Source organism: Hesperophylax consimilis, chromosome 16 (assembly GCF_061612785.1).
Source record: "Hesperophylax consimilis isolate HC1 chromosome 16, BYU_Hcon_1.0, whole genome shotgun sequence".
In the NCBI taxonomy this organism is placed as follows: domain Eukaryota; kingdom Metazoa; phylum Arthropoda; class Insecta; order Trichoptera; family Limnephilidae; genus Hesperophylax; species Hesperophylax consimilis.
In genome coordinates, this window is record NC_142851.1 from 18747248 (window position 1) to 18771007 (window position 23760).

A 23760-nucleotide genomic window follows, 5' to 3' on the forward strand; every position below is an offset into this window, starting at 1 on the left:
ATTCATATATTGAATGACTTCCACAATATTAATTATGATTTGAATGAAACATGTGTGATGGTCGATGAAAGCATTTTTCCTGTGGGTGAGTATGTGAGGTGCCTCGTGACGATGTTCGAGATAGATTGACCCACTGATAAAATATTATTACATGAGATAAAATAACACTAATTATGTAATTAGCCCACAATGACTGTCCAAGCTTATGGCCAAAGATAAGTACGCACGAATTATAAACTATTTTCTTAACATTGTTTCTTCAGTTTGGTTATTGTTTCCGTACCGACGTACAAGTAGCCAAGATACCTTATTTAATTACTGTTATAAATTTACTTTTCAAAATGGCTGATATGTCAGAAGAATTTATTCAGAAGTTTATAGAAAAGTTGGATCTGCATGTAGGAAAATTTGCTCTGAAGCAGTTGAAATCCTTTGGAGATGAAATTAATCAGGTATGCTTTGTATCAATAGTGTTAAAATTGGCGTTGGCAGGGGGTTTTCTACCTAAAGCTTCGACCTAGAGATTTTTGGCCCGCGTCGCTTTTTCCAGCTGTTTTTGAAAAGGCAGGAGTTTTAGTGTTTGGTTATTATTATATCCTGATGAAGCTTGGTTTAAGCCAAATCGTTCGATATACAAAATAATAAATAAAGTTCGTGGTTATAAAAAAACAATTAATATGCCACTCCCCTCACCCACACCTCATACCTACCCTAATTGAGGATATGGTGGAAAAATTTCGCTTGCGACGCAATGATTTGTAAATGAATTTCCACTCCCTTCAATCTCGTAATTTACTCCAGTTGGGGACGCCATAGTTCCGCAGGTTCCAAAGATATTGAGGAATTAGCACATTTTGAAAAATATATCAATTTAAACTTTTATTTATTTATTTTTATATGATTGATACATGTACAGTACATTTTGTGTAGCATGGTTTTTTGTGATATTTCACCCTCCATGCTAGGGATGACCCTGTGTTATGGCAGGTGAATTTTACAATTTGCGGACATAGAATCTATAAATTACTATAATATAAAAAAGAAAAATGATGTATAGATATTTTGGGTTGCAAGAAGAGGATGAAGAAGTTAGAGAATTATAAGAAGATGAAAAATTTGAGAAATTATTAGTAAATAGATTACACTAATTAATTATGAACATACTATACCGCTAAGTTAGGGAATAAGGATTTATTATGTTTTGTCTGAAAGGTGATTAAATTGATAGAATCTAGAATGAATGGGTATTGTAGTTGTATTTGTACTTTTTATAAGACCTTTTCAAATTTTTATTGTGTAATACACAATTCAGAATGATAATAGCGGTATTTAATTTTTTTTCAATTCGCAAAACTTTTATTACGACTCTAAGATGACGCCTTCCCCGCTTTCAGATAGAGTTGTCCACCGACCTGGTGGAGAGCCACGCCTCCGTGTGGCTCCGCAGCGTCAGGGTCGCCCAGGAGCTGAAGAGGCGTGGAATAGGTCTGAACGACAAGCTGGTCATCTGCGCTCACACGCACAATGACGTGAGCATCCCCATACTGGCGGGACTGTACATCGGATGCGCTACCTTTCCACTTTCAGATAGAGTTGTCCACCGACCTGGTGGAGAGCCACGCCTCCGTGTGGCTCCGCAGCGTCAGGGTCGCCCAGGAGCTGAAGAGGCGTGGAATAGGTCTGAACGACAAGCTGGTCATCTGCGCTCACACGCACAATGACGTGAGCATCCCCATACTGGCGGGACTGTACATCGGATGCGCTACCTTTCCACTTTCAGATAGAGTTGTCCACCGACCTGGTGGAGAGCCACGCCTCCGTGTGGCTCCGCAGCGTCAGGGTCGCCCAGGAGCTGAAGAGGCGTGGAATAGGTCTGAACGACAAGCTGGTCATCTGCGCTCACACGCACAATGACGTGAGCATCCCCATACTGGCGGGACTGTACATCGGATGCGCTACCTTTCCACTTTCAGATAGAGTTGTCCACCGACCTGGTGGAGAGCCACGCCTCCGTGTGGCTCCGCAGCGTCAGGGTCGCCCAGGAGCTGAAGAGGCGTGGAATAGGTCTGAACGACAAGCTGGTCATCTGCGCTCACACGCACAATGACGTGAGCATCCCCATACTGGCGGGACTGTACATCGGATGCGCTACCTTTCCACTTTCAGATAGAGTTGTCCACCGACCTGGTGGAGAGCCACGCCTCCGTGTGGCTCCGCAGCGTCAGGGTCGCCCAGGAGCTGAAGAGGCGTGGAATAGGTCTGAACGACAAGCTGGTCATCTGCGCTCACACGCACAATGACGTGAGCATCCCCATACTGGCGGGACTGTACATCGGATGCGCTACCTTTCCACTTTCAGATAGAGTTGTCCACCGACCTGGTGGAGAGCCACGCCTCCGTGTGGCTCCGCAGCGTCAGGGTCGCCCAGGAGCTGAAGAGGCGTGGAATAGGTCTGAACGACAAGCTGGTCATCTGCGCTCACACGCACAATGACGTGAGCATCCCCATACTGGCGGGACTGTACATCGGATGCGCTACCTTTCCACTTTCAGATAGAGTTGTCCACCGACCTGGTGGAGAGCCACGCCTCCGTGTGGCTCCGCAGCGTCAGGGTCGCCCAGGAGCTGAAGAGGCGTGGAATAGGTCTGAACGACAAGCTGGTCATCTGCGCTCACACGCACAATGACGTGAGCATCCCCATACTGGCGGGACTGTACATCGGATGCGCTACCTTTCCACTTTCAGATAGAGTTGTCCACCGACCTGGTGGAGAGCCACGCCTCCGTGTGGCTCCGCAGCGTCAGGGTCGCCCAGGAGCTGAAGAGGCGTGGAATAGGTCTGAACGACAAGCTGGTCATCTGCGCTCACACGCACAATGACGTGAGCATCCCCATACTGGCGGGACTGTACATCGGATGCGCTACCTTTCCACTTTCAGATAGAGTTGTCCACCGACCTGGTGGAGAGCCACGCCTCCGTGTGGCTCCGCAGCGTCAGGGTCGCCCAGGAGCTGAAGAGGCGTGGAATAGGTCTGAACGACAAGCTGGTCATCTGCGCTCACACGCACAATGACGTGAGCATCCCCATACTGGCGGGACTGTACATCGGATGCGCTACCTTTCCACTTTCAGATAGAGTTGTCCACCGACCTGGTGGAGAGCCACGCCTCCGTGTGGCTCCGCAGCGTCAGGGTCGCCCAGGAGCTGAAGAGGCGTGGAATAGGTCTGAACGACAAGCTGGTCATCTGCGCTCACACGCACAATGACGTGAGCATCCCCATACTGGCGGGACTGTACATCGGATGCGCTACCTTTCCACTTTCGATGACCATGACCAAAAGTAAGACAATTTTATTTTAATTTTACGTTTTTCACAGTGTTCCATTTGCACAAGTCAGCGAGAACGCCAACATTCGCTTTCAGGATGAATCAATGATTAAACCAATTATTATTATAGATGGCGCTAATATTATTATATTAGAAAAAAATGCACATTTTAAAAGTTAGGAATTCATTAAAATTGTTTGTTTGCGCCTGTACATATATACTGACTACGATTAAATAGTTTCATCCGCATAAAATGCAATTCTTTCAAGAAAGCTTACAAATACAAGCGATAATTCAATTCAATATTGTATTTGTATGTCTTTCTTGAAAGAATTGAGTTTTTACACCAACAAAACTATTCATTCATATTCCGCGTGGACTTATAAAACGTTTTTTTTCGTAAAGTAATTAAATTAGCGCTATCTCTGAGCGAGCTGTTTAAATACTTAATTTGAATACTTCTAAGTTTACCCTATTTTTTTATTATATTATTATTTTTATCATTATGAGATTATTGGATTTCGGTAAGAGCGCTTATCTTATGATTGCCAAATGATGAACAATTTACTGATTGTGGCTGAGATCAGCCTTGTACTTGAAAGTAATTGAAAAGATAATATTGCGTTGCTATTTGGACGGTGTTTAATCAAGAAATCTTTTTCCAAGTAATTTTGGGGCTTAATGTGTCATGAAAATTCATTTTCAAAATACAATTATTATTTATTAGTATAAACGGTACCATTATCATGGCAATTACAAGTTTTAATTGATATGTGATAATGACGTGATTTACGAACATACCCAACATTTTTTTTGTCTGTAAGCATTACACAAACATTTTTTTATCAAATGCAAGCCCCCCTGATTGGAATATTTATTTTAGGCCCCTTTGCAATATTAGGTTTTTCCGCTGAAAAAATTAGACTTCAAACACCATTTTGACTAGAAGTGGTCGGTTAGTGGAATTAGAAAAATGAACAAAACATTTCTAATTAACATGTTATTGTTATTAGAAATTTTTTGTTCATTTCGTTTTGTTGTAACACGTGTTATTGTACACATTTCTAATTAACATGTTAATGTGGTTTTATTACGTACATTATCGTCATAGGTGTTGCCTCCATCACAGATATTCTTCAGGTACTCCGAGCCCTAGTCATTTGTTTCCAGTCTAGAGGCCTTCAAATTCTGCTCCAAACTTGCAACTCCTCATGCAGTCAGTCCATCTCTTCCTTGATTAGCCTCGCTTCTACTGGGGTATCTTGCTCATCATGTTCGTTGTCTTATCATCGACAAGTCCTGTCGGTTTCATATGATCTGCTTCTAGTTCCTTGTTTGCCTCCACGAAATGCCCAGTGAAACTGTCCAAGTGTTACAAAACATTTGCACGGCTCATCAAACAATTGAAATGTAAAAAATCTTGTTTAATTTTAGTGTATTTGTAATATTGTAGGTGTAGTTGAAAGCAGAGTTATTATGTTGCTAATAACGTAAGGGGCCGTTCAAGTATTATGTAAGCACTATAGGGGGGCAGGGGGGTCTTTGCTTTGCTTATTTTTGATGACATGTGGGGGTGATTACGTCAGCACTGCTCAGCAGCAGTTAGTTTTTTTTACACATTGGCAATCCACACATTGTCTATGTTTGAAAACCGAATACATATTCAGGGATTCCCACAAATAATTAATACGTTTAGGTACTCGCTTAAAAAACAGAATATATTAACAGAAAAATGCATATAGGTACCAATTTTTACGTAAGCATGGGAGGGGGGGGGGGGTAAGAGCTTTGCTTACTTTTGTTGACAAGGGGGAAGAGGGGGTAAATAATTGTAATACATCTGCTTACGTAATACTTGAACGGGCCCTAACCACTAATGAGGAACTTTGCATTTCGTTGTTTCCAGCTGAAGTCAAAAACATGCTAGTCATTGGAAAGCCTTCCATTGTCTTCTGTGATCCTGAAATCCGCCAAACATTCAGCGAAGTCCTCGCGGAGCTTAACTATGAAGCTGAAGTGGTTGTATTCGGAGATGAACCACTGGAGGGACCATTTGTTCCATTTGCAGACTTCCTGCAACCCACTGGAACAGAAGATGCCTTTGAGTAAGATAATAGTTTTGGTACGCAATTGAAAATTTATTTTTTCGTACGAAAACCTTGGTAAAATGTTTAGTTATTACTTTTTAGGGTGACCGAACTCGATCCCAGTAAAACAATGGCCTTCATCAGCTGTTCAAGTGGTACTACCGGAATGCCTAAAGGAGTTTGTCATACTCACAAGACTTTTGGCCTAGGATTCTTTTTGCTGTAAGTACTTAAGTTTAATAAACTATTATTTATTAACAGTGCACATTCAGGGTGGGATTTGCACCAGCTTCGGTCTAGCCATTTTCCTCCCTAACGTCTTTCCATTTTACTCCAATCTTCTTCCATGCAGTCGGCCTGCCTCTGGGTGGACAACGACGTGACTTTGATTGTCGGTTTCTACAGTACCTGGGACCTTAAAAACCTAATAATTGTTTATTGCCAATTAGTTTTTAATAGATTTTAAAAGGGTATTTTCATTGCTTTTTTTATTCTCAAATAAAGTTAGGAAAAACATCACGATAATTAAGGTATTTGAGCCTTCTTACTAGACATTAGCGTTTTCGGTGTCATAAAGACGTTGTAGCCAGCTGGAACCTGTTCGGAATGTGCGGTTTTTGATTATTTTTGAAATCGATGAATTTCATGAAATATTGATGAAATTTTAAAATTGCATATTTTTAATACGATAATCAATACAAAAAAATAAACCTTAAGTCTTCCACAATTTTTTAACGTTATTCGTGGTTTGTGAAAATACCCCATTCTGTAATATAGATTTTCAAGCCTAGATAGAAAATCTGTCACTGTTATGGATTGGACACCTAGTTTCAATCAACGATTTTATTTTTTTAATAGCATTTGAGCAGCAACATTGTCGTTTTGTATGTGGAAAGTTTGCTTATTTGACTCTCAGTACATTTTGTATTCCCTTATGTATGGTGGCATCCGCTTTCACCAAAAGGGGAATTTTTACAAAGACATGTATTTTTTATTAGGAGTGAATTTCAGGTTTCCTAAAACTTATTTATTGATTTATCAGGTCAAATGTTAGCACTCTTGCTAAAGCAAAACCGACATACTTGAGTTTTTCTACAGTTTACTGGGTATCCGGTTTGTACAACGTGATGATGTCTGCATTTACTGGAGCCACAAGGATTAACTGCAAAATACCTTACACGGTTGACCTTCTTGAAAGGGCCTTGAACAAATACAAGGTACTGATTATTTATAAATAAAAACATCTCAGAACATGTATCCTTTCTCTCTGATTATCTGTATATATATTTTTTTGTTTATCATTGACAACTGCGTGATTGCAAACGATAAATTTATCTTATAATTCAGCCTGACTACAATATCTGTCAAAAATATGATTCGATGAAGTCACCGGCACTCCAGTGATTGATTGTATGTGATTTATTGTTTTGTTTTAGCCCCAAATGATAATGATAAGTCCCGTGGCGATGTGTCAGTTGGTGAAACATCCCAAGTTCCTGGAACTGGACTGGTCCTCCATTAAGATGTTCTTTGTTTCTGCCAGCCCAATTTCTCCTGACGTAGTTGCCCAAATACAGGTAATTGTGAACTGTCAAGTAGGTAACTGTGAAGTAGGAATGTGAAGCAGATACCTACTTTGTGATGTGACATTATAATTTAAAATAAAACAATAACTTATTAAACACCACTTTATTTTTTATACTAATAACTAATAACCGTAGCTTTCTCAGGGCAGTACAATACCTTACTAAAATCTTAAAAGTAACATGTGGTAGGTACAAATATATTAAGCATTCAGATTGGGTTGCAAAAATTTGGGCTGAGCTACAGTGGAGGAAGTAGCAGAGATCGATAGAGGATTGGGAAGACTGTTCTCTTTTTCAATAGGGAACAACCTAAGAATCGGACTTTATTTAGGTTAATTTGGTTGTTGATGACTTCGCTATTAATGTTTTTGGCTTCCCGTATTTCGGGTGCCTTTAAGTTATCCAGTTAAAGTAATTAAAATAATAAAGCCTTAAATACATTACGCAATATTATGTGTGCATAATTTGGTCTGGCATATACGTATTATATGTTGGGGTGGCACACTACGCTAAAATATTACTAAGGAGAGGGGGTCATATCAATTGGGGGACTGACGCGGAATATCATTTCTTTGCTTGGGATCTGTCACTTTGACAGAGGACAGCCAGGCAATTACGGCGATCCGTAAATTGTTCTGACCCCTTCTCCTGTCGTAAGTAGGATAAAACGCTTTGAACTTATAGCGTAATCTTTCACCCCCTTAATGGCTTCTCCGAATTTGTATAATCTGAAACAGATCACACGTTTAATAAAAAAAACAAGGGTCAGTTTACTTCATAAAAACGGAATAGATTGGATTTTATTGTTTTATTTTAAATTTTAACCTTTCAGTTAATTCTTCTTATTTCAAATGACCAAGATGCTAGGAAGGCAGGTTGAAATCAGATAATATAATATTGCAAAATCAATAGAAGAACAAACTGTTTCGTTCTACAAAAATGTTAAAGATTATTGGAAAGGAAACTATTATCTTTATTTTTATAATGCACCGTAATGCTTTATTTTTATAAAAATAAAGTTTAAGCATGTTTAATAATAGCAATGTTTTATGATCTTTCTTTTTTGTAAGAAGTTGGGATAATGATATTATCTTCACTGGATCTCCCGTGCTGGGGATTTCTTTAACGTGTAGGGTGGATTTTCACGAGATTTCAGAATGAGTTTGAATGAGGTAGTCAAATGCTGAAATGAGGTGTTGAGGTGTCCCACCTCAAACGGGGCGATGTAGATCTGTCATGTGCTACAGGCATTCTTTCTATCAAACATTCTTGCCTCTTGAAAGTTTCTCTTATATTAATGGACATATTATTTCAATCTTTAGAACATTAAAACAAGGTGGTAAAACTCTTGTTCTACTATTATTCCAGCGAAATGTGGCCCGAAGAAATTTGATTAAAACTAAAGACAGTACCTCCCCGCTTAATTAAAATTGATCCTTAATCATTGCCTACCTGCTTAGTTAAAATTATTATTATTTCATTTTCTAGCTAGTATTATCACATTCAGTTCATTAATGACAATAATGACATTTCACTTTCAGAAACAAATACCAAATGGAATCATGTTGAATGCCTACGGCATGACAGAGATAGTAGGAGTGAGTATCAATTCGGAGGGGATACCAAATTCGGTTGGAAAGATTTACCCTTGGATTCAATGGAGGGTAAAACTCTTTATTATTATTTGATTATAATTATGCCCATATGTAAATCATTGATATTGGTAAAAGTAACCACTTGAAGCAAACTTTGGACTATGAAAGTGTTAGAGATGCACATACTGCACATCGATAAAGTGAGGTCAAAGACATATTGTTACTCTAAACCAATGGTTCTCAATTAGCGATTGGCATACCGCCCGGGATAAGTCAGGTTGCTTGAAGGAGCTCGCGCCTAGAGAGTCAATCAATCTGCGTATGACAGCCAAGAACCTAACTACACGTGCTGCAGCATTGAACGACATCAAAAGGTTGCGCTACTGTAGTAAAAGATATTGTAACACTGTTTAATATATTATTATTATAATATTTTAAAAAATAATAATTCTGAATCATTGCTGTAAGGTAAAAACGTACCAATAAGGTAAAAAAGGTATCGATCAAGTGGGATTATCTGAAGCAGTGATGCACAACCATTTAACTCCCGACATATCATCTGTTAACAATCTTACAAATTTTAACGGGTCGTAAATGATATTTCTCTAGACACGTGATGAAAAAAATTCTAAAAAATTATAGGTTTTCTAAAAAATTCTCCTGTATACATTATGTCTATTATGGTCTAATCTACGCCATCTTCACAAAACATGGACCTAAAAAGCCCGGGACAGAGCATTAGTGCGATTTCGTGTAAATGGCATTTAAGCTAAAATCACCTAGCAGCCATCTTGTATGACATGATTTATTTTATATTCATATATTTTTTTCAAAAGAAAGACACATTCCCGGGTTACGAATCACCTATCACCGCCACAGTGAGGTGAAAATGTTGCTTGTGTTATGATGGAGGACTTACCCAGCCTAGGAATTGAACACAATACGCCTGGGTGGGACCCAAGTACGATGTGAACTCAGCCACAGACCGGTCAATGCAATTTTTTGCAAAGTGGTGCATAGTGAACTTTTATAATTTCATTTTTGTCTTGTTAACGCAGTTATAACGGCCTGTGATTTTGGGGGGAAATTGATGAGACAAGGATTGGGATAAATCATTAAAAAAATTAAGTAGTTTTGGACATTTTCATACACCTCCCCCCTCACACCGTGGCTTCAAATTGTTTACGATTTGCTCCGTTCAGAGCTTTTTAGGTTAATTCCCCAAAAATACACTTTTGACCATTGACCTAAATAGGGGTTTTTAGGTCCAAGCTCTTGACACACTGCCTGTACACACGCTTGTACACAATGGTTTATACATAATAATGGACAAACGATTGTGTTAACACTAAATGAAGAATGTAGTATAATTTATTTATGTCGTAGTTCAGAGTAAAGTGCACTAGGAATACAATCTAAGGACCAGCTGTTTCACAGAACTAGAACAATTCATAAAATTTCAAAGCTAATATTCTAGCTCTGTGAAACAACTGGCCTAACTGAATTGAACTATGTATTTATGTATTGTATTATACTTATGAGTACCTACTTACAGAGAGTGATTGCTATCGACATTTCCTTGCAATATAAGTAGGTACTAGAACAAATTCCGAAGATATTGTACTTATTATTGGTGTTTTTAGGTCGTCGATCCTGAGACAGAACTCGCTGTTGGACCAGAACAAGTTGGGGAACTTCGAATTAAATCTCCTTCTTTATTCCATGTAAGTGGTAGTCCTGCGTGTGTTGAGAATTAAAATAAGTTCCAAACTCATACTAGTCTCTAGTCTCTAACTTATCGGTATTAAATGTGATTTTAGAGCTATTTGGAGAATCCGGTTGCAACAGCAGAAGCCTATGATAAAGATGGTTGGTACAGAACTGGAGATCTGCTGTACTTTAATGAAAATAAACACATCTTCATTGTGGACAGACTCAAAGAAGTTATGAAATTCAGGAATTTCCAGGTTTGTTTTCCGTCATTCAACTTGATTTTGAATTCCCAATAAAACAGAATTTCCGAATTTAAAATTTAAGAATGGTCAGATCTTTCGATCACAAATTACGCCCACTTCGTATTTCTCATGTTCTTTTTCATTCTGTGATGAAAGTTGATGTAAAAATTAAGTAAATTATTTTCGTTCAAAATCGATGAAAAATTCATTTTGAGTTTATCATAGATAATGAATAAACATTAAGGACGGGTTGTTTCGGATAATTTGAACAATTCATAAAATTTCAACGTTCATTTTCGGGTTCTGTGAAAGTCCTATTCAAGTTCTGTTATTATATCATTGTAGGCTAGTTGCTTGACAAAACTGAAATAAAAACAGAACTTGAAAAAATCTTTCACAGAACTTGAAAATGAACGTTGAAATTTGATGAATTGTTCAAATTCTCCGAAACAACCCGTCCTAAGTAGACGACAACTCAACGGCCTTATCAGCAAAAACAGAAAAAAGGCCTTGAATTTAAGTACAAACATTGCACGTGATTATACACATTGCATTGACGCGTTTTATGAGGGTCATAATAAAATCAATTGAAGTATCTCATCAAGATACTGCACCTATTTGATAGATCGAAGTTTACACTTGAGCGATGGAGATTTAATTAAGGCGATGGCATACGCCGTGTGACATTTTGAATCAAGCCGCTAACAATAACACCCCTTATGTAGATGGTGATAAGGTTTAAGTTCCCGTTCAACACCATCCGACTTTTTTGATAAATACTTATAAAGAACTTAATTTGCCACATTATACAATAAAACCGCAACCGAAAATGCGTTCGTTATAGTAGGAGATTTTGAACTTTAAAGCAGTTTATAGATATATACTTTAAAGTAGCTTATTAAAAGACTTATCTAAAAAATACTGGATCATCTAGTAGTAGGCCAAGATGTGTTCTATTCGCAGTATTTAATTAAAGCATCTAAAAAATTTCTAAGTGATCAAATTTTCAAACCAAAAAAACATGAATTTGCATTGCTACGTATAGCATCGCCTTAATATCATAACTTCAAATTTTTATACGGATACATGTGAACTGCTTACTGCGGCTTAAAGCCAATGAATACACACAGATTTCACCGTTCATTTCTTATTTTTAGGTTTATAATAAAACATTCTTTAAATTTATAATTAATTTTAATAAAAAAAAATAATAAATTAGGGTAGCTATCGCTCGAGTGCACACACACACCGCTTGAAATGTGGCTAATCTGAGTTCAATTGAGATCGTTCACACTTCTTTACATGTTTATTTCAGATCACTCCCGCGGAGGTGGAGTTTGAGATAATGAAGGTGCCGGGAGTGGTGCAGGTGGCCGTGGTGGGCCGGCGCCACCCCGAGGACGGGGAACACCCCACGGCCTTCGTGCAAAGGGTGGAGGGATCTGCGGTCACCGCCCAGCTGATCAAGGATGCTGTCAAAAGTAAGATTAACCCCCACGACGTGTCTTAGTCAAATATTTGTTATTATTATTTATAATGGTGTAATTTGGCTACTACCATTTGTCAGTAACTGAAGATCTGAAAAATTCGCATTTGCGATATGTGAATTTTTACCAGGAATTGGAAATTAGAAAACATTCGAACATGATTTTGTCTATGGCATTAACAGGCTCAAATTGAAAAGTATTTTGAAATCAGCAGTCAGTTTTCGAATATTTTTTTTTAATTCACTAATAAAAATCACAATAGCGTATTATCCAAGGTTGATATTTTCAGTTTCGAACTTACCAAGTACAAGAGGTCCATAAAAGAATATTTCTCTGATGGTTTATGAATAATGTTTATGTCTCTATTGTTTATATCTCTGTTATGATTTGATTTATATCTACAACCTCTCTCCATGGCAATAAATGTTTTGTTTTGCAAAATTTTTTTTTTATATAATCTTTTGTTTTGCAAAATTTTTTTAATTTATATTCCTTTCTCACAAATTTAATTTACTTATTCCATTTTATGCTGTCTCAGTAGAGGTAAAGTCACAGGGAGGAAATCCATAATTGGTTTTATTTTAGCTATACAATACTTATGTACAAACTGATTAAATGTAAACTGTCGATTTCCCGAAAATTAATAAATAAATAACATTTGATGAAAATTAAAAACTCTCAGGTCCATATCAATGACTGAAATTTTCAGGTCTGCATTTTCAGGTCTGTATCAGCAACTTGGTCTTCGCTATAAAATACTATATCAGGCTGCTGCATTCCACTCTACAATAATGTTTTTAGAACTGTAAATTATTCTGTAGAGAAAATAAAAATGTCAGCCTGCCAATATGAACAAGAAATAATAAGCACATTTTCTCGTTTTTCACTTTTTTTCTTGTTTCAGACGCCCTTTCAGACACTAAATCACTCAGGGGAGGAGTAGTATTCTTGGACAGTTTACCGACCACTCCTTCGGGGAAGGTGGACAGAAAAAATCTCAAGAAAATGGCCCTTGAACTAATAGGAGAATAATTAATTGGCTCACATTGCGTAACTAGTGTTACGTGACATACATATAGTGAATATTCTTCATCCAAGGCGTAATTCCTTAAAATGCCATTTTACATTCAGACGTTTGAAGGATGTATCTTACTTTTACTAAAATGCCATCTATTAAAAAACTTACAAATCTCACATTTGCTCTGCAATTATTGTTTTTTATTATTATTATCTAAGAATATATATTTTTATAAAATAGATATTATTATTGAGTACTGGAACCATATTTGGGTTTTTAAAGCACAGTGAGAAGTTATGCAGATGAAGCCTTTTTAAATTTCTGTTGGTAAGATGAATTTCATTTTTCAAAAATGATTAAATAGAAACTAGGATGCGAAACATATAAAAAAATGTTGCATACATATATATTTTTATTATTTTAATATCATTTGTCGATACATACAAATTTATATGTGCGGGCCAATGAAACAATAGTGTTTACTACAGCATAATCTGCAAAACAAATATTATTATCCCAATTACACAAAATCCCTTAAAACGAGATCATTCACTTTTACATCGAGTAAGTGGGTTTATTTTCTCTATTAATTTATTACTCTTGTCTGAAAATGTGTGAAAAACATCCATATTTATAGGTTTTATACCTTTGTTGTCTGGACTAACACAAGGCATTTAATTTGGTAGGCGGGAATGGGTACCGCCGCTCTGGGAACCATTTATTGGATGACCAACACCTCTGCCACAGGTCACCCCAAGTGGTTCGCTACGTTTGGTGACTTAGCAGGGGTGCCCGGGTTCATGGGTTAAGGTTTGCCCAGGTCTTGGTGGCGGGTGCGTCGGCCCACCTTCTGCGTGGCGGGCCGGTTGGGAGATGCTGGTTGAGGGAGACCCTTTACAACCGGTTACCGCTGTCCGGGCCGCTCGATAGTACAGGGGCCCGACCCTCAGGCTCACGACTAAGGGTGGGCTGCCCCATCAGCGAGTGAAAAAACCCCGCCACTGCTGTTGTGCCGGTTCGTGACCGGAGGGGACCCAGCAGCAGCGTTTGGGGCGCATTGGATGCCCTCTCCAGCCGGACTCTCCCAGCCTATCGCCTAGCACCGCAGTGGGTGGGCTGGAACCAAACGCCCATCACTCCTGGATATAAAGGCTGAAAATCTGTGCCTCTCCTCAAACATTATAGAAATATTAAAAAGGCAGCAAATTTCTTACCAAAACTTATTTTTTCACGAACTTATACGATGATTTATTCATTATATTTGTTTCCTATCGGAATTTGAAAAACTACACGCAAGCCTGACGGCCTCCATGGTCGAGGAGTAAAGCTCTCGACTAGCAAGTCGAAGGTCGCGGGTTCAAATCCCTGCGTGTGCCAGTAAATTTTATTCGATTAATTTGTGAAATTTCACTATTTATTCATTTAAAATAATATATAGTATACTTGCGGCACGTTCCAGAGTGGAAGATACTCTCAGTATCGCCATGGTGTAAGACCACCATTCAGAATTAAAACATAGCTTGCAATGGCTTTAGCCGTGTTTGGTGAATAGCCAGGGACTCTCCACATTGTTCAGCCTCACAACATACCTCGATTGACTGTCTGGCTCCAGACGGTTGGGATCAGTTGGTTTCTCTTGTGCGGTATGCATTTAAAAAAAAACTAAAAAAAGCCTGTCTTTAGTCTTACACAGGGTAATGCACGCCATTGCTACACTCATTATTTTGATCCCCAAATGAAAGATCCCAAAACTTATGTATACACCGCCGACCATCAACCAATCACCTGGTTGGTGGGTAGTGGAATGCCTCTTTCTGAAGCCGAACTGCTCTTCTGGCAAAATCTTGTTGTTATTGTGGTGTGGGACAAGTCTGTTGAGTATAATCTATTAAAATACCGATGGGTCAATAGTTAGTAGGCTGGGTTCTATCTTTGTTGAACTTTGCGAAGGGCAGCACGGTCGCCGATTACTATATCTATGGAAAGTGCCCGGTTATGAGACAGGCATTGAACAGTTTTGTAGTGTATATGATGGGTTTTTGCGAGAGACGTTTGAGTAAAATGATGGGGATTTTATATAAGTTTCCGGCGCTTTTTTCGTTTTTAATCGCTTGATTGTGACAGCAATCTCGCTCGGCGTAGTAAAGTGAATATCGACAGCTTTCGCCTTCTCTGATTGGCTCAGTTTTCGTAGAGATTCAGCTACAATTTGGTCCGTTACCCCGGGTCACAAAGGCCGTCTGTGGCTGCGTACGCAGCCACGGACTGTGCCTTCCTTCCTTAATCTGGACCATCACCTAATCCAGCTTCTCTCAGGACATGGGGAATTCAGGGGGAGGCTTTACAGCCTCGCCCTGTCTAACCATCCAAATTGTACCTGTGGGAACACGTACCAGTCGGCTGAGCACATTCTGTGGCACTGTGAGATCATGATGGATGCAAGAGAGGAAATGCTCGATGGTTTGGATGTCATCATGAGACCGGTGTGGAACACCGATCTTGTCGCTAACAAGGTGAATTTAGAGTGCCTGAGGAAGTTTACAAGAATCTGGGTCGAGAGATGGTCCGAGCTTAGAGTCGCTGATTAATTGCAAACTCAGATACCCAAGTGTACTGCCCCCTGTATGACCTCGTCTACGGACATTCTTTACTTTTCTACTTATACAAACATGTTCTATACTTTTTTTTCTCTATTTCTTTTTGCTTTTCGTTTACTTTTTCTCCATTGTTTTTCTCTTTTATACTTATATACTTTCCCTGTTTTCAGGACTATTATCATGCTTTACATTTTCTTTTACATTTTACATTTTTACATTTTCCTTTCTCTATTGTTTTTTTTCTTTTGTTCTTATATGCTTTCCCTGTTTTCAGGACTTTTAATTATTTTTTCTTTGTATTTTTCTCTGATTTACTTTTTTTCTTTTTCTTTGAATTTCTTGTTTTCGTTCTGATTTATTTCTAACTATGCCACCAACCGTTTTTGTCTCTTATTAGTTGCCAGCTTTAAAAGTCAATCCGGCTACTTCTTTCCTGTTTGAATATTCTACTGTTGTAAATTTTTATTATATGCCTAACATGGTATACACTTTCTTTTTTTTCCCGTTTTACTTTCTTACTTTTTTAGTTATGTATTGTATTACCTTTCGTTTCTTTTTCCTCAGTTACAGCAATGTATTTCAGGTGATTACTGAACTCCGTTGTTTGTTTTGTGTTGTTTTTTTCTTTTCCCCCATTACGGGGTTGGATCAAGGACCTTTGTCCCCGCGACCACTTTTACTGGAGTTCTACTGTCGTGGGACCTTGCCAAACATCTGCGCCACCCCGGAGGAGGGACGGTGGTCAGAGGGACGTCTATGCGAGTCTTGGTGCCTTCCGCCCTGCCTCCGACTACCCGACGCTTTTCTTCCCTAGGGTCTTTAGGGTATAATCCCTACCATCCCACACACTTCTTCGGGGCACCACCGGGTCGGTCGGCTTAGGGGCGCAGCATCCGGACCCGTTTCAGTCTTCCCAACCACCACTAATTCCCCCCACTGGACTGCCAGCTGTGAGGCGCTGAACCACATTTCTTTTCTTTCTTTATCTTATGCTTACAGGTGATCTGTTACACGTCTTCTCTGTTCTGCTGTACTATTTTTTTTTATAGTTTATATTTGTTGTTATTTACCTGAAAGCGCTCGCATACCGCCCCCTAACACTGTATGCGGGGACATTGAAGGTTCTTAAATTCTTTTTCATATTATGTAGAGTCGTTCACAAAAAAAAAATTAGATTCTTGCGAGAGCTCCGAAGGGGTGACATTAAGTCACCTATACCGGGGTGGGACAGGGTGGGTGAATCTTCAATGTGCCTTCCTGTCACTTCCTGTGCCGTCTAACTTCACTAGAGGGGGGAGGGGTCGTGTAATCGTTGTGTCTCAGGGCGCTTGCCATTTTCCATAGGAAATTGTCCTTTGGCGTGAGCGATCCAACTTTTTTCTTCCAAAATTCGCTCTTGAAATCTGCAATTTCACTCTTGAATTCCCTCTGCAGGCAGTTGTGGGCTGTCTTGAAATATCCGTCGCGCTTGCGCTGGTACATGTGCCGTAGGCAATTTCTATCCTTGATAAGCGATAAAACTTACTCGGCAAGCTTGATCGTGTATGAGTTTATTTCTTTGAGAGGTATGAATGCGTCTTGAGCTTTTTGAAGTATGTTCGTGAGAATGGCTTCGTCGATTTCTTGCGGTGAGCGCAGAGTTCCCTAAGCGACATGTATCTGTTCGTATATTTTCTTTTTTAATCCTTCCAGATAGCATTCTTATAATTGCGCAGTTTTCCGGGGCTCCTTGAAGTCAAGCCTCCTATAGTGAAGCTCACAGGCAGGTGGTTCGATAACAGCTCTTCTAGCGTGCAAAGAGGCGAGATTGACTCGACATTTTTCTATAGTTCAATATCCAATGTACTGGGGTATTTTGCGCGCGGCGAGTAGAACGTCGGTTTGTCCGGCGCCATTATCGCGTAGGTGTTTGCTTCTGTTGCTGTTCCAGTAGTTTGTTTAAATCTTCTCTCACTAGATTTCTTGAATTATTGCAGTAGGCGACGATGATGGTAAGCGCTCTACCCTCTATGATGACTTAGATAATTGTGGCTCGTGCTTCCCAAATCCGTATTGTGCCTCGTGCTTCAACTTCGGAATGTGGATTCTTGGAGATGTTATGCATTGACGAACGAATATATTAATATCTAGTCGGTCGTCTCTATGGATCTCAAAACCTGGCAGTCTCAGCGTTACGCAAGAGCGAGCAGTTCATCAGTATTTAAGCAGATTATTTGGGTGTTCCACAGAAGGACTCTTACGACCTTGGAATTATCCAAAGAAACTGGTCGTGGTATCAATATGCGTATGACGGTGAAGTACCTACCTCGCGGGCGACGACATCGAACCACATCGAACTACATCAAAGGGGTTGCGCTCCTGTAAGAAAGAATATTGTAATACTGTTTAATATTTTATGTGCTATTTTACTTTTCATTTGGCTACAAGTGGTACGCGACTTTGGGCTAATTCTCGAAGGGGTATTAATTGATAAAAACTAATTGGGAACCCCTGCTCTAAGGTGAAAGCACACGGGCATCAAGTGAGATCATCTAAAGAAGTGATGCCTAACCATTTTAACTACCTACATATTTTATTTTAACAATTTTACAAATCTAATGTGTAAAACACAAAAATGTTCTCTGAAAGTTTCATTTAACTTTTGTTATTATTTCATATGTTTCACAGAACTTGAACAATTCATCAAATTTCAAACCTAATGTTCAAAAACAACTGGCCTAACTGAATTTAACTACGTAGGTACTTACTAACTTAAGGAAAGTGATCGAAAATTTCTAGAAAAAGTTCTGAAGATATTGTACCTGTTATTGTTGTTTTTAACTTATGGTTTTTAGGTCGTCGATCCTGATACAAAACTCGCTGTTGGACCAGAACAAGTTGGGGAACTTCGACTGAAATCTCCTTGTTTATTCCGGTAGTGCGTTGAGAATTAATATAAATACATAATTAATACTAGTCTCTAGTCGCTGACTTTCCGGTATTTAATTTGATTTTAGAGCTATTTGGAGAATCCGGTTGCAACAGCAGAAGCCTATGACGAAGATGGTTGGTACAGAACTGGAGACCTGCTGTACTTTAATGAAAATAAACACATCTTCATTGTGGACAGACTCAAATAAGTCATGAAATTCAGGAATTTCCAGGGTTTTTTCCCATGATACAAGGTATCTCGCTAGCAACATTACCGACGGTGCTCTGTTAGTCATGCTACGCGACCAGCAAAGGAAAAGTGAGTGATGCTCAATACTGACAAATCCGCGCGCTTTAGCTTGCTCTCAAATCAGTCACTGGTCGCTAGCTTTCACTGCTTGATATCATATTCACCGTTCAATTTGATTTTGAATTTGACATTTAGGCAAAGAATGGTCAGACTTTTGGATCACGAAACACGCTCACGTGGTATTTTTCAGGTTGTAAAAATAAACTAAATTGTTTCAGTTCAAAAGACATGAACAATAAATGGTGATTTATTCAAAGATAATTAATATATAATAAGTAAACGTCAACTCAACAGCCTAATCAGAGCGTGTGCGAAAACAGAAAAAGGCATTAGGTTTAATGAAAGGCACAAATTGCACATACTGATGCGGCGACCGACTATTTAAATTTATGAGGGTCATATAATGTATTATGTATAATCAATTGAAGTAACTAATCTAGACGATACACCAATCTTATAGATTTCTGGGTGTTCGGCCTTCGATTTTATTAATAACATCCCTACAAATATTATTACAATATGAACTACTTACTGCGGTTTAAAACCAATGAATCCACACAGATTTCACCACCTATCTCATATTTTAAGAGTTTAAAAAAAAATTTAATATTGTATTTATAATTAATTTTTAAATTATAAAAATCACTAAATATGGGCAGCTATCACTCGATTGGATAAATAAATCCAATTACACACCACTTGAAATGTGGCTTATCTGAGTTCAACTGAGATCGTTCCCGCTTTTTTACATGTTTATTTCAGATCAGTCCCGCGGAGTTAGAGTTTGAGATAATGAAGGTGCCGAGAGTGGTGCAGGTGGCTGTGGTGGGCCGGCGCCACCCCGAGGACGGGGAACAACCCACGGCCTTCGTGCAGAGGGTGGAGGGATCCACGGTCACCGTTCAGCTGATCAAGGATCCTGTCAAAAGTAAAAACAACCCCCACGACGTGCCTTTGATCATATATTTGTTATTATTATTTAGAATGTTGTTGTAATTTGGCTATTACCATTGTTAGTAACTAGAGATCTGAAAAATTCGATTTTTTAGCAGAAATTGGTTATCTCTGATATTTTGAAATAAGAAAGGATAATAAAAATGGAAAAGGATAATAAATTCGATAATTTCATAATACTTTCAAAATATGAACTTGTCTATTTCATAACAGGCTTAAAAATAAAAAATCTTTTAAGCAGCACTTATTTTTCAAATTAAAAAAATATATATATATTTTTTTTTTTTTGGAATTATTTTTTATTTTTAATAATAAGTTTACATGGTACATAATTCATTTTACATCTTGGGTTTTTTTTACTACTCTTCCATTGAAAGCATTTGCTTGTGTATGGAAGGGGAGTGTACATAAATGTTGTTGTTAGTTAGTACTTAGATAATTCATTGTACATAAATGTATGTTTGCTGTAGTATTTTTTTTTGATAGTAGTGAAGGATAATATATTAATATAATAAATTTTAATAAAGAAAGAAAGTTATGGAAAACTAAGGATATTTTTGAGATTAATTAAGTGACAGTAGTTTTTTTTTTCAGAATATTTTTAAAGTGTCTCTTGACAGAGAGCAGTATTTGGGTTTTATCATTAATGCTTCTGATTTCTTCTGGTAGACGATTGAAAAAAGTTCTTCCCTGGTAAGTATAATGATGTTGTGCAAAAGACGTATTTAGTTTTGGGCATAGAAAAACATGTCTAAGTCGCGTTCTGTTTTCATTTAAAAATTGATATTTATCTTTTTCTTTTATAATTTGGATTAATGAGTTTTTAATATATAGGTCTTTAAATGTAGGTACTTGAAATTCTTCAAACAGGCGTTCTGTTGGGTAGTCAAAGGATTTTTTTAATATAATTTTAATAATTGTTCTTTGTATAATTTCAATTGGAAGAAGGTTACATTTATACGCGGATCCCCAACTAATAATAGCGTATTGTAAAGTGGATTGAACTAAGGCATAGTAAATTAAATATAGATTTTTTATCGACAGAAAGTTTCTAATTCTTAAAAATATATATATTAATTTTCTAATTTTTTTTACTACTTGACATATTTGTTCCTTCCATTTCAGATTTTATCAATAATTACTCCTAGATATTTAATTTCATTTGTTGTTTTTAGTACTGTACAGTTTGATTTGCAATAGTTTTGGCTGTGAATTTTAGTATTATTATGTATGACAATGTTAAAATTTTTAGGAGTATCATTTGTATGGATTGCAAATGGAATTACAAATGTCTTTTCATTATTAAGTGACAGTAAATTGGTGTCGAAAAAATTCTTGAGCGTGTTGATGTCTTCTGTGGCCTTTAATTCTACTTTTTCCCAAGTCTTATCACTTATTATTAATACTGTATCATCGGCGTATGACGTGATTTGACCATGTAAAGGTTGAAAAAAAATATCGTTTACATATATAGTAAATAGAATTGGTCCAAGCACTGTACCTTGGGGGATTCCAAAGCTTGTAATCTCTTGATCACTTTTAACACGATTGATTTTTACCACTTGAGGACGGTTTTTTAAGTAGTCGGTGATCCATTTAATCACGTTGCCTTTTATGCCGATATTATTCAATTTTTTTAATAGCATCTCATGGGATATGCTATCGAATGCCTTTCTAAGGTCAATAAATATACCCGCACATTTTTTACCTTTATCTAATGATTCGTGAATGTATGAAGTTACGTTAGCAATAGCATCTTGTGTGCTGAGTGATTTTATAAAGCCAAACTGGTTTTTGTGTAATATTTTATTATTATCTAGAAAATTTACCAATTGTTTTTTTACTATTTTTTCAAAGATCTTTCCTATATTAGAAATTAGACATATTGGGCGATAGTTCGTTGCTTGATGTGGATCTCCAGATTTGTAAATAGGTGAGATTATTGTGGTTTTGTAGTTCATTGGAAAAATTCCATTTGTTAAACTTAAGTTTATTAAATGAGTGATAGGTTTTATTATGTGAGGTTTCATAGTTTTTAACATGTGTGTCGTAATAGAATCAAAACCGGGAGACGAACCTCCTTTCATATTTTCGATTATTTTCGAGATTTCACATTCTGTTGTTGTTTCAAACATTGAAAGTATATTATGTTTGCAAAACATTTGCAAAGAAGGAATTAAGTATGTTTGCACATTGTTTAGGCTGTATATTGGCATCTATAATTTTTTATCATGTTCAATGTACTTAATGTTTTGTGTTTTTTTTGTATTTTCTATGGCGAAATTAACAGTTTTCCACATTTGTTTATGGTTATTTTCTGAAGATAATATTTTATTTTTAAAATACTCTTCCTTACTTTTTTTAATATAAGATGTTAATTTATTTTTATATTTTTTATAGAAAATATATGCTTTTTCATCTTGGGGATTTTTTAAAGTTATTTTGTAAAGTTTTTCTTTATTTCTGATAGATATAATAAGCCCTTTGGTAATCCAAGGCTTTAAACATCTTAATTTTGATTTTATGTGTGTTGTTATCTCAGTTGTCGAATTTTTAATGTGTTGTGACATAATATTTTCGAAGTTAGTCGAACAAATTTCAGTATCATCACTGTTTAAAACATTATTCCAACTCTCCTTTTTTAATTTTTCAGAGAGAATAGTCATATCTATTGTTGATTTTTTGGTTATTAAATTATGTTTTTTATGTTTAATATTATTATTATACAGAAGTAAGCATGAGTGATGATCAGTTATGTTAGTTTTCCAAACAATTGATTTTATTTTGTGAAGATCTTTAATGTTTACATTTGTCCAAATGTGGTCTAAACAAGATGGAGTATGTTCTTTTATTTCCCTAGTATTTTTATTTATGCAAGATATAAAATTTTGTTCAGTCATACAATTGATGTATTCATTTTTGTTATTATTTTCTATTTTTTCATTAATATTAACGTTAAAATCTCCTACGACGAAGCAAAGTTTATTTTTTAATTTTAATAATATGTATTTGAGGTCATTAATAAATGTAATAATATTCGAGCCATGCGTTCTATAGATAGCTATTAGATGGTATATTGATTTGCCGAGTTTGAAATGTACTTCGATGCAGTTTACTTTTATATAATTGTAGGCTAGTTGCTTGACAAAACTGAAATAAAAACAGAACTTGAAAAAATCTTTCACAGAACTTGAAAATGAACGTTGAAATTTGATGAATTGTTCAGATTCTCCGAAACAACCCGTCCTAAGTGTATTGGATGTTCTATTATGTTAACAATACTAAATTTATTGCTTGCAAATATTATTATTCCCGAATTTTTATTGATGTCTAATTTGGTAGAAATATAGTTGTACTCAGGTAAGTGATAAGACGGTGACTCATCGTTTGTAAATGTTTCGGATAACACTATAAAGTCCGGTTTTTTAATTAAATTATTTATTTTTAGAATTAATTCATCTAAATTTTTTTGAGCGCTACGGATGTTTATGTGCATAATAATTATATCATTGATGTTTTTAGAAATAATTTTGTTACACGAATCGGTACATATACATTCATATTCTTGAATTTTAATATTTAACTCTAATTCGTTATTTGAGAAATCATCCATTTAATGCATTTTCGGTTGTATTTTACAAAATTATTTATAAGATTTTTATTCAATGTCGTAGTTAATTCTTTCTTTGGCTAATTTAAGCATGTAAGATCGGAACTTACATGTTTCGCTGTTTGTTCGGTGGTCTACTTCATTCATTTTACTGTTCAAGGAGTTTATTTCTTTCTTCTTGTTAGCTGAGTTGCAGTTAGCGCATTTGGGTGGCAGTTCCAGGGATTTACACTCGGAGATGGGATGATCTTCTGAACAGTGCTTGCATGTTGGTTTATTCATTCTATTGTAGCATTTTTGTGCTGTGTGTCCAAATCTTTGACAG

At 37.0% G+C, this 23760-nt stretch overlaps 1 pseudogene; it reads left to right on the forward strand.

The window, feature by feature from the left end:
* Positions 1 to 279: 279 nt before the first annotated feature.
* LOC149416828 (uncharacterized) overlaps positions 280 to 23760 on the forward strand; it is a 28692-nt pseudogene continuing 5211 nt past the window's right edge.